This window comes from Meriones unguiculatus, chromosome X (genome assembly GCF_030254825.1).
Source record: "Meriones unguiculatus strain TT.TT164.6M chromosome X, Bangor_MerUng_6.1, whole genome shotgun sequence".
NCBI classification, from domain to species: domain Eukaryota; kingdom Metazoa; phylum Chordata; class Mammalia; order Rodentia; family Muridae; genus Meriones; species Meriones unguiculatus.
Genome location: NC_083369.1, coordinates 138272412 through 138281976, shown reverse-complemented (window position 1 = coordinate 138281976; position 9565 = coordinate 138272412).

Genomic DNA, 9565 nt, shown 5'->3' with positions numbered 1-9565 from the left:
CCCCAACCATAAAGTTATGTTCATTTCTACTTCATAACTGCAATTTTGCTATTGTTATGAATTGTAATGTAAATATTTTTTTAGGTCTAGAGGTTTGCCAGAAGGGTCACTATCTACAGGTTGAAAACCACTCCTTTAGGGGGCCGTGATAGCTATAAGTCAATAGTTAGCAAGAATCCAAGCTCCCAATCATACAGTCTCAAAAATATGTTTTGTTAATAACCTCAGTGAGGTTAAACATGACTTAAACCCTCAGACAGAACAGACCCTAGTTGGCATCATGATGACACCCTTGTCAGACTCTGAGCAGAAAATTAAGATAAATTGGTCCTAAACTCTCCTGACCTTTGGAAACTGAAAGATAATGAATAGGTGTTGTTTTAAACCACTGAAATTTTATTTGAGTAATTTGAAACACTGAAATAGCAAACTAACAGATATATCATGGAGAGGGGATCCAAGATGGCGATGATCAATGTGCACCAAACCTGAGAGGCAGAGAATCTGAAACTTTGAAACTGGTACAGCTGAATCACCAATGCATACTCTCAAACCACTGAACCTCTCTCATCTTCCTGAAGAATTCTCCAGACACCAGAGAAAGACGGTACCAGTCTGAACTGCAGAATCCAGGAACAGTGAATGTTACAGATAAGCAAGTGGCCAGAGGTCAGTGTAAGAACATGTCCAACAAAAATCAGGACATCATAGCTTCACCAGCAATCCCCAAAATCAATGGATACTCCAATTTATCGGAAACATCAGAAAATGATTTTAAAGCTATGCTTATCTGGTTATTAGAGGCACATGAAGAGGAAACAAACAAATCTCTCAAAGAAATAGCCACACAAATGGAAGCAAATGAAGAAAAAAATGAACAAAGCTCTCAAAGGAATACAAGCAAATACAGCCAAACAAAGAGGCACAAGTAGAGGAGCAATTAGTGGCATAGAGAGAGGAAACAAACCAAAAAATTGAGATCATCATAGAGAGACAGGAATCCACATTCAAACAGATGAAGGAGATGGTGCAAGGCATGAAAACAGAATTAGAATCAATAAAGAAAACACAAACAGAGACAACCCTGAAGCTGGAGAACTTAGAGAAAAGATCAGGAACCACAAAGGTAAGCATCACCAATAGAATGCAAGAGATGGAAGAGAGACTCTCAGGTGCTGAAGATATATCATGGAAGGGTATGCCTTTAAATGTAAGACATTTGTTAGAAAGTATTAAATAACAAAGCTCAGATTATAAAGCAGAATGACATACATAAAAACACATACAAAGAGACTATGGAAATCCAATAATGAGTAGAACTGAGAATGACACTTATTTCTCTTTTTTTATACTTTTTAAAATCATTTTTTTTTATTGCTAATGAAATGTTAGATGGCAAAAATACTAAATAAAACATTCACATGTTAGCAATGGTTATCCTTGGGTGGTAAAATTATGATTGAATCTGTATTCTAGAAACCTAGGCTATTTTAATTGTTCTTGACACAGTTGACACAGACTGCTATAATTAAAAAGAATAAAGAAATAGATTCCAGTGGTATTTTTCAATTATCAAAGAAAATTCTTCCATTGTTTCTCTGAGACTGAATTAATGTAGAGGGAGGAACCTCTGTTTTCAACACACTGAGATACAAGATAATAATATAGAGCAAACGCCACAAATATGTGCTCTGTATTCTAAAGCTGTCAGCCCAACTGTTGAATTTTCTGAAATTTAGAAAATTAGTTCACCTTTATAACTCAGTTTCCTAACATATAAAATGGGATATTATATGCCTTGCAGGGCAAAAGTATGATGAGGACTCAATAAGCTACTACATAATTTATTTTTAAATGAGCCCAAACATGTAAGAGGTACTCAATAAATTTTGTTTAGTGTTACTATCATCATCACTATCATTACCACCACCATCTCCACCATCATTATCAACCAAGTTCCCATTGTGAGAGTGACAAATATTTCAGTCTTGGTGCTGTTCTTAGATTCATCTCTTTAAACAAGCACTTAGGAAAAGCATAAGAATTTTAAATATGACATTTTAATTCAAATATTAGAAGGAATCTCACACCCCTTGAAAGACTTCAAGTGAATGCTGTGGAATACTGAAGACATATTTCTGCCTTTTATATGCTAAGAAGATGCTCTTAAAATTAACACTGTGCCTGCTGGGAACTATGGATAGGTTAGTACTGGCCCTTTAAGAATCTGAGTCAAGCTCGTTTGAGGTTTATTGCATGCAATAATAAGCTCGTTAGTTATGGTGTGAGGTGAGCCAGGTCTAGGTCAAAGCTCTTTCTCCTCCCTCTCCATTCCAGGGCCTCCAGGAGCTGAGTGGGAGATGGATGCACTCCAAGGCCACCATGAAGCATGGCTGAAGAAGTACAGCTGCCCTTAATCTGGGCTTCAGGGTCAAAGGCACTTGAAAAAACAGACTGGAGCAAGGGAGGAGCCAATACTAAAGAAACTGTTGGCTGAGTGTTTGCTGGGGTGGCCACAGGCAATAAGCAAATACCCAGACAGACAGGCAGCTGGTGTCAGGGATGTACCAGAAAGCTTTCACTGTCTAGGACTGAAATAGCCTTAGAGTCTGGCACTGTGGTGGGAAGAGACATGACTAAGATAACTAATGATAAAAAGAAGCCAAGTTACTGGTAGCAGTGTCTCAACTATGAGATGCCAAGGATGGCTCATTATCCCAAGAAACAATTCTAACTTTCAAGCCTCTTTTAGAAGCATGCACACTTAAAATATTGTTATAGACATCTTTAGAATCACTCGCAGAGTAAAAAGAAATGAAGTCTATCTAAACCTTCCCCAAGGAAAGTTCCTAAAAGATCTTTCCTGGTTTCCTCAGAAGGACCTATGTCCACCCAAAGAAGAATAAAACAATGGGATGACAACATCTATTTTGCTCCAGTTAGGATCTCAGTGGTGCATAAGAGAAAGAAACAAGTGTTGAAAATTCAGGGAAGGATCAATATTTATCTCAGATATCATCATCATTATTATTGTTATTACCATTATCATCATTATCCATTAAAAAACAAACTGTTTGGGGGCTGATGAGACAACCCAGCAAAAAAAAAAAGCACTTGCTACCAAGCCTGCACACTTGAGTTTAGTTTTCAAGTCCTGCGTGATGGAAGGAGGGAAGGATTCCTGCAAGTTGGACTTCCACATATGCACTAAGGCATGTGTTAACCCGCACATATACACTTGTACACTCAGTTAAATGAGTGTAATATTTTTTAAAAGAAACTATTTTGAAAACGTGCTTGAAGAATTAACTAGGCTTTTAAGATTCAGATCCTGATGGGGGCCAGAGGGTAAAAGAAAGGAGGGATAAGAGAGGAGAAATAACCAAAACTAAGGATATATATGAAGAAGGGTTATAAAACCACCATTAGTTTTTAAGCCAGTTAAAAACACAATTAAGGCTGGTTGGTGGGGACACATGTCTTTAATCCCAGCACTTTCAAGGTAAGGCAGAGGCAGAGGCAGAGGAAGGCAGATCTCTTGGTTAAAGGCCAGCTTGGTCTACAGAGTTCCAGGACATCCAGGGCTACAAAAAGACAAACAAAGCAAACTAACGACAGCCCCCCACAACACACTTAAAAGAAAAAAAAGTGGAGGGTTGAACAGAAGTACACCATGAACAGCATGTGTGACCAATGCTGCTCCCTGAAGATATGGGTTATTCAAAATCCCAGTGACAAGCACAGGTTACCTCCATACAAATTACTGGTTAGTGAGGCCCAAGAGCCACCAAAAATACAGGTTTTGAGACAACCAATTTACCATTGTTTGTCCATAGATACCACAATCTTTAGTTGCATAAAGCACTCTTATAATAACCAGGAAACTACCCCTGCTAGCTAACTTTCCTAGTTCTGCAAGGTGCTTTGAAGGCTGATGAGGGAGAAAAACCATCAATAGCCTTACCCAGCACTGCAGCTTGCATGTAGCAATAGTAACCAACAGGCAAGATATGTCCACTGGTGCAATAATGGCAAGACAGTTTCTAAGGGAAACTAATCGCTCTCTTCATTGAATTTGAGGTCCAATCCACAGGAAGAAATTTATGCCTGGTACTGTAAACATTGTCAAAACTCAAGACTGGGGAAGTCCTCGGCACAAAATGAGAACTCATTGATACCATTTTACTGAGTGGTCATGTTGTCAAACTGCTTTTATTTTTGTTTTAGAGACAAGGTTTTTCTGTATATACCTGGCTGTCCTGGAAATCACTCCATAGACTAGTCTGGCCTCAAACTCAAATAACCCTGTTGGCTTAGATTTTTCAAACACCTACTTTATTTAAAGTTTTTGAATGCTCTATCACCCTTCCAACCTCCTAGTCTTAGGTAGGAGATTCATAAGGAAGAGAGATTTGGACCTCTTTTAGCTACTTCCTGCTGATTAGGGTCATTGGGTTCTTTGGTGATATACCAGTCTCAGTAGTTAGGATACCAGCAGTTCAGCCAAACATCAAAGCAGCAAACCATAGCAGTAGCAGTAAACAGCAAGCAACAGCAACAGAAGTGGTACCACTCAGCAAAGGTGGCTATGCCCTACCCAAATGGCAAAACTCCATCAAAGCAGCAAGAAAAGTTCTCTGGAGTGTTTCTCTCTTTGAAAACCAGCAAAGCAATGTGAACAATTTCAACGTGTAGAGATGCAGAAAGTGTTGCCTCATTGTCTGTAAGCTTCTATATATATATCTTCTTAGAGTCCACCAGAGAAAGTTTTCTAGCTCACAAAAACCACACCTCTCACATAAGGTAGTTTTCAGTATAAACATCATATGCCTTTTCAAGAGGGCTTTTTTTCCAAGGGGGCTGTTTTCCTCAGGGGAAAAACATTCCCACATCCCACACTTGGGACCAAAACAAACAAACAAACAAACAACAAAAAAGGTATTCACATGACACAAATGAGTTTCCAAAGAAACCAGGAACTTCCCACTTCAGATACCCCTGTCTCTGACTCCCAATTGCTAGGATTAAAGAAGTGCACCATCACCATCCAGCTAATGATTATGCTTATATTTACAGATTTGTGCTTTTCCCAGTCTTGATCAGAGAAGCTACTTACCATAGTGGGTGGAGGTTAATGCAGAGATTCGTTACTGTTCAAAGTGATAAGAATAAGTTACTGAGAGTGTTTAGCTATAAATTGAACATCTATATCAACTCACCACGACCCCTCCCCCCTTGAAGCTCAGGAAACATTGCAGAAGATGGGGTAGAAAGAATGTGAGAACCAAAGGATGAGGAAGAGTGCTGTGAAATGCTGTCCTTTGGGCTTGACATGGCTGTGGTATATATGAACTCACAGTAGCTGTGGTTACCTAGACGTACAAAATCAATCCAGGTAAAATTCTAGCATGGGACATAGAACCTATGAGGATGGAAAGCTGCATGTCTGTATCTTTCTGTCCTGAGATCTCACTCATGGTATACTAGATGTCTCTAAGGTTTAAAGACTTTGAAGATGCTCTCATGTTTTACTCTTCTAATTTTGAAGTTAGCAATGGGGAACAATCATGAAGCATGTTTTTCCAGATTCAGTGTACCTGTTAGTTAGCATGCATGCAGAGATACACAGAGGCTGAACTGATAAACAGGGAGACTTCATGTGACTGACATAGGCCCTCAGTACATATGTTACAGTTGTGTTGCTTGGTCTTTTTGTGAGACTCCTAATAGTGGGAGCAGAGGCTGTCTCTAAATTTTTTACCTACTTTTGGGACCCCTTTCCTCATCCTGGGTTGCCTTGCCCAGCATTAATACAAGGGTTGGTATCTAGTCTTAATGAAATTTGATATACCATGTTTGGTTGATATACATGAGAGGCCTGCCATTTTCTGAAGAGAAAGAAAGGAGGAGTGGATGGGAGTGTGGCAGAGGAAGGGTAGTAGAGGAACTGGGAGGAGAGGAGGGCAGGGAAATTGTAGTCAGGATGTAAAATAACAACAACAACAGCAATAATAATATAATACCAAAACAAAAATATGTTTGTTTGCATATGTATTGCCTTTAAAATAGATTGTCAAAAAAGGACTGTTGATTAATCATGATTTGCAGATAATAAGATAAGCCAATATCATTAACAGGAAAATAACCAAAACTATATAATAATTGTGCTACTGTCAATAGTGAAATTTTTAATAAATGTATGAAACTTAAATGTCCCTGAAATAGGGTCTAGAAACTGTGTTCAGCACTTTATTATATTAGATCAAACTGAATATCTGTGGTAGGCTTTTATATCTCATGGTTCCTTTCCCTGACTCATCATTTCTTTCTTTTTTCTTTTTTTAATTTTTATTTTTATTAATTACATTTTATTCACTTTGTATCCCAGCTGTACCCCCTCCTTCATCCCCTCTCAATCCCATCCTCTTTCCCTCAACTGCTCTCATGCCCATCCCCAAGTCCAGTGATGGGGAGGTCTTCCTCGCCTTCCCTCTGAACCTAGCCTGTCAGGTCTCATCAGGACTGGCTGCATTGTCTTCCTCTGTAGTCTGGTAAGGCTGCTCCTCCCTCAAGAGTTGGTGATCAAAGAGCAGGCCAATTAGTTCCTGTCAGAGACCATCCCTGTCCCCATTACTATGGAACCCACTTGGACAATGAACTGCCATATGCTACCTCTGTGCAGGGGTTCCAGGCCATCTCCATAAGTGGTCCTTGGCTGGAGTATCAGTCTCAGAAAAGACCCCTGTGCCCAGACTTTTTGGATCTGTTGCTCTCTTTGTGGAGCTCCTGTCCTCAGGGAATAGGACAGGAGGATACTACAAAAGGCCTCTGAAAAGGCTCTGCCTTGCAGAGTAGCGAGGCAGATATTGAGACTCACAGCCAAACTTTAGACAGAGTACAGGGAATCTTATGAGAGAAGTGGCAGACTCATCATTTCTAATGGCTGGTCACAATTCTCTTTTCTGGAGTTTTAGAAATGTAATCTTAATACTCTTGTGGCCTTTTGGGGACAAAGGTTTCTGAGTCAATGATAAAGATTACCCCTAATACTTTAATATGAAACCCATCTTGGACAAATTTGCTTTTGCTTTTTCATTTCATTAGCAACCTTATGGAAGAGAGAGAAATGAGAATATGGCTATCCCTTCCTTTGACTAATGCCATATTAGCTCAGCACTGTGATTTTACAACTATGCTCTTATCTTTCATGATGGACATCTGCATGTGTTTCAGTTAAACAAGCACTATTCTAACTCAGTATACCTTGTCCTTTTCTCTTCAAACATGTTTGTACCATACATTTTGACCTCTTTCTCACCTTTTGCTCCCTAGTTTGTGTTTATGTTTTATGATTGATTTGATAATCTTACTTGATAACATAATATTTCTCTGTTATTAGTATTATTATCACCATAACTGATAAGTATATTTCCTCACTATAGTGTTAAGAATAAGAGTTAAAGTAAATATACTAAACTGTAAAAGACTACCTACTTTGGTACTTTCCTTGTCTATCATTGCAAATACTCTATCCAGATAACTGTCTGCTTAATTAACTTCCATGTTACTAACTGTCTGAGGAGCAACACAGGAAACCAAGTTGTATCCAAAATGAGGCTCTTCCATCCTGTGTGTTCATGGTTGCCTGAATAGTATGGATGTTCTAAAAGGGGCAGAGGAAAAGCAAGGAAAATTAAATACCTTAAATATCTAGCCATCTCAGCCTCAATATTACACACAACTCTGCCACAAACATTGCCTTGGAGAGAAGTAGACATGTGTAAATAAAGCTGTCAAAATACAGTCCAAAGTTAGGAATTGAGGCCAGTGTCTCTGTAAGGGCGGTGTGCATTCCTACTAACTGAGCCATCTTTACAGCTCCATCACAAGATCTTTAAAAACATTTTTAAAGTCTTCACACAAGTATACATTATACATTAGGCATATTCCCCATATACCCCATCTCTCATTTTAATCTCACTTCTATTAGCTCCCTCTGTTCTCCTACACAGTTTCACTTTTAGTTTCATGTCATAGACACACATAGATGATTTTATATATACATATAAAATCTAAGAACCACAAATCATATAAAACATACAGTTATCTTTCTGGGACTGGTTTAATTTGCTTAATATGATGATCTCCAGTTGCATCTGTTTTTCTGCAAGTGATAAAACTTCATTATTTTTCATGGTTGAAAAAAGTGCCCTTGTGTATATGCACCACATTTTCTTTCTCTGTTTTTCTGATGTTGGCTACCTACATTTCTTTCACAGTCTAGTGATCGTGAATAGTGTGGTAATAAACATGGATGGGAAAGTATCTGTGAGCCAGAGAAATGACTCAGTGGTTAAGAGCATGTGCTGTTTTGCAGAGGACCCAGTTCAGTTACCTGTACCTGTGTTATATGGCTCAATCATCTGTAACACCAGCTCCAGGGGAGCTGACTTGTCTTCCGGTCTCTGAGAGTATCTGCACTCACTTGTACATACACACATCTACAAATATATGCATAATTTAAAATCAAATTTTTAAGCAAAGACATAAAGTACCTTAGTGTGACACTAACTAAGCAAGTGAAACACCTGTTTGAAGAAAAAAACAAAAACAAAAACAAAACAAAACAAAAAAACCTTCAAGTGTCTGAAGGAAGAAACTATAGAAGATACCAGAAGGTCTCCCATACTCATGGCTTGGCAAGATTAACATAGTGGAAATGGCCATCCTGCCAAAAGCAATCTACAGATTCAATGCAATTCCCATCAAAATACCAACACAATTCTTTACAGACCTGGAAAGAAAAATTCTCAATTTCATATGGAAAAAAATAACAACAACAACAACAAAAACAGAATTGCTAAAACGATCCTGTACAAAAATTGTTTGTCAGTAGGCATCTCCATCTCTGATCTCAACCTGTATTCAGAGCAATAGTAATAAAAACTGCATGGTACCAGCATAGAAACAGAATGCTGTATCAATGGAATCAAATAGAAGACCCAGAAATAAACCCACACACCTATGGATACTTGATTTTTAACAAAGAAGCCAAAACCATACAATGGAAAAAAGGTAACATCTTCAACCAATGGTACTGGTCCAACTGGATGTCTACATGTAGAAAAATGCAAATAGTTCCATATTTATCACTATGTACAAAACTAACTTCCAAGTGGATCAAAGATCTCAACATAAAACCAGACACACTAAATCTGTTAAAAGAAAAAGTGGGGAAGAGTCTTGACCTCATTGGCACAGGTGACAACTTCCTGAACAGAACACCAACAGCATAGGCTCTAATATCAACAATCAATAAATGAGGCCTTATGAAACTGTAAAGCAAAGGACACTGTCATCAAACAAAATGACAGCTTAGAGACTGGAAAAGGATCCTCACCAACCCTATATCTGACAAAGGGCTAATAACCAGAATATATAAAAAATTCAAGAAGTTAAAAAGCAACAAAACTTTGGGCAGAGTGCAGGGAATCTTAGGAAAGAAGGGAGAGATAGTAAGGCCTGGAGAGGATAGGAGCTACACAAGGAGAACAACAGAACCAAA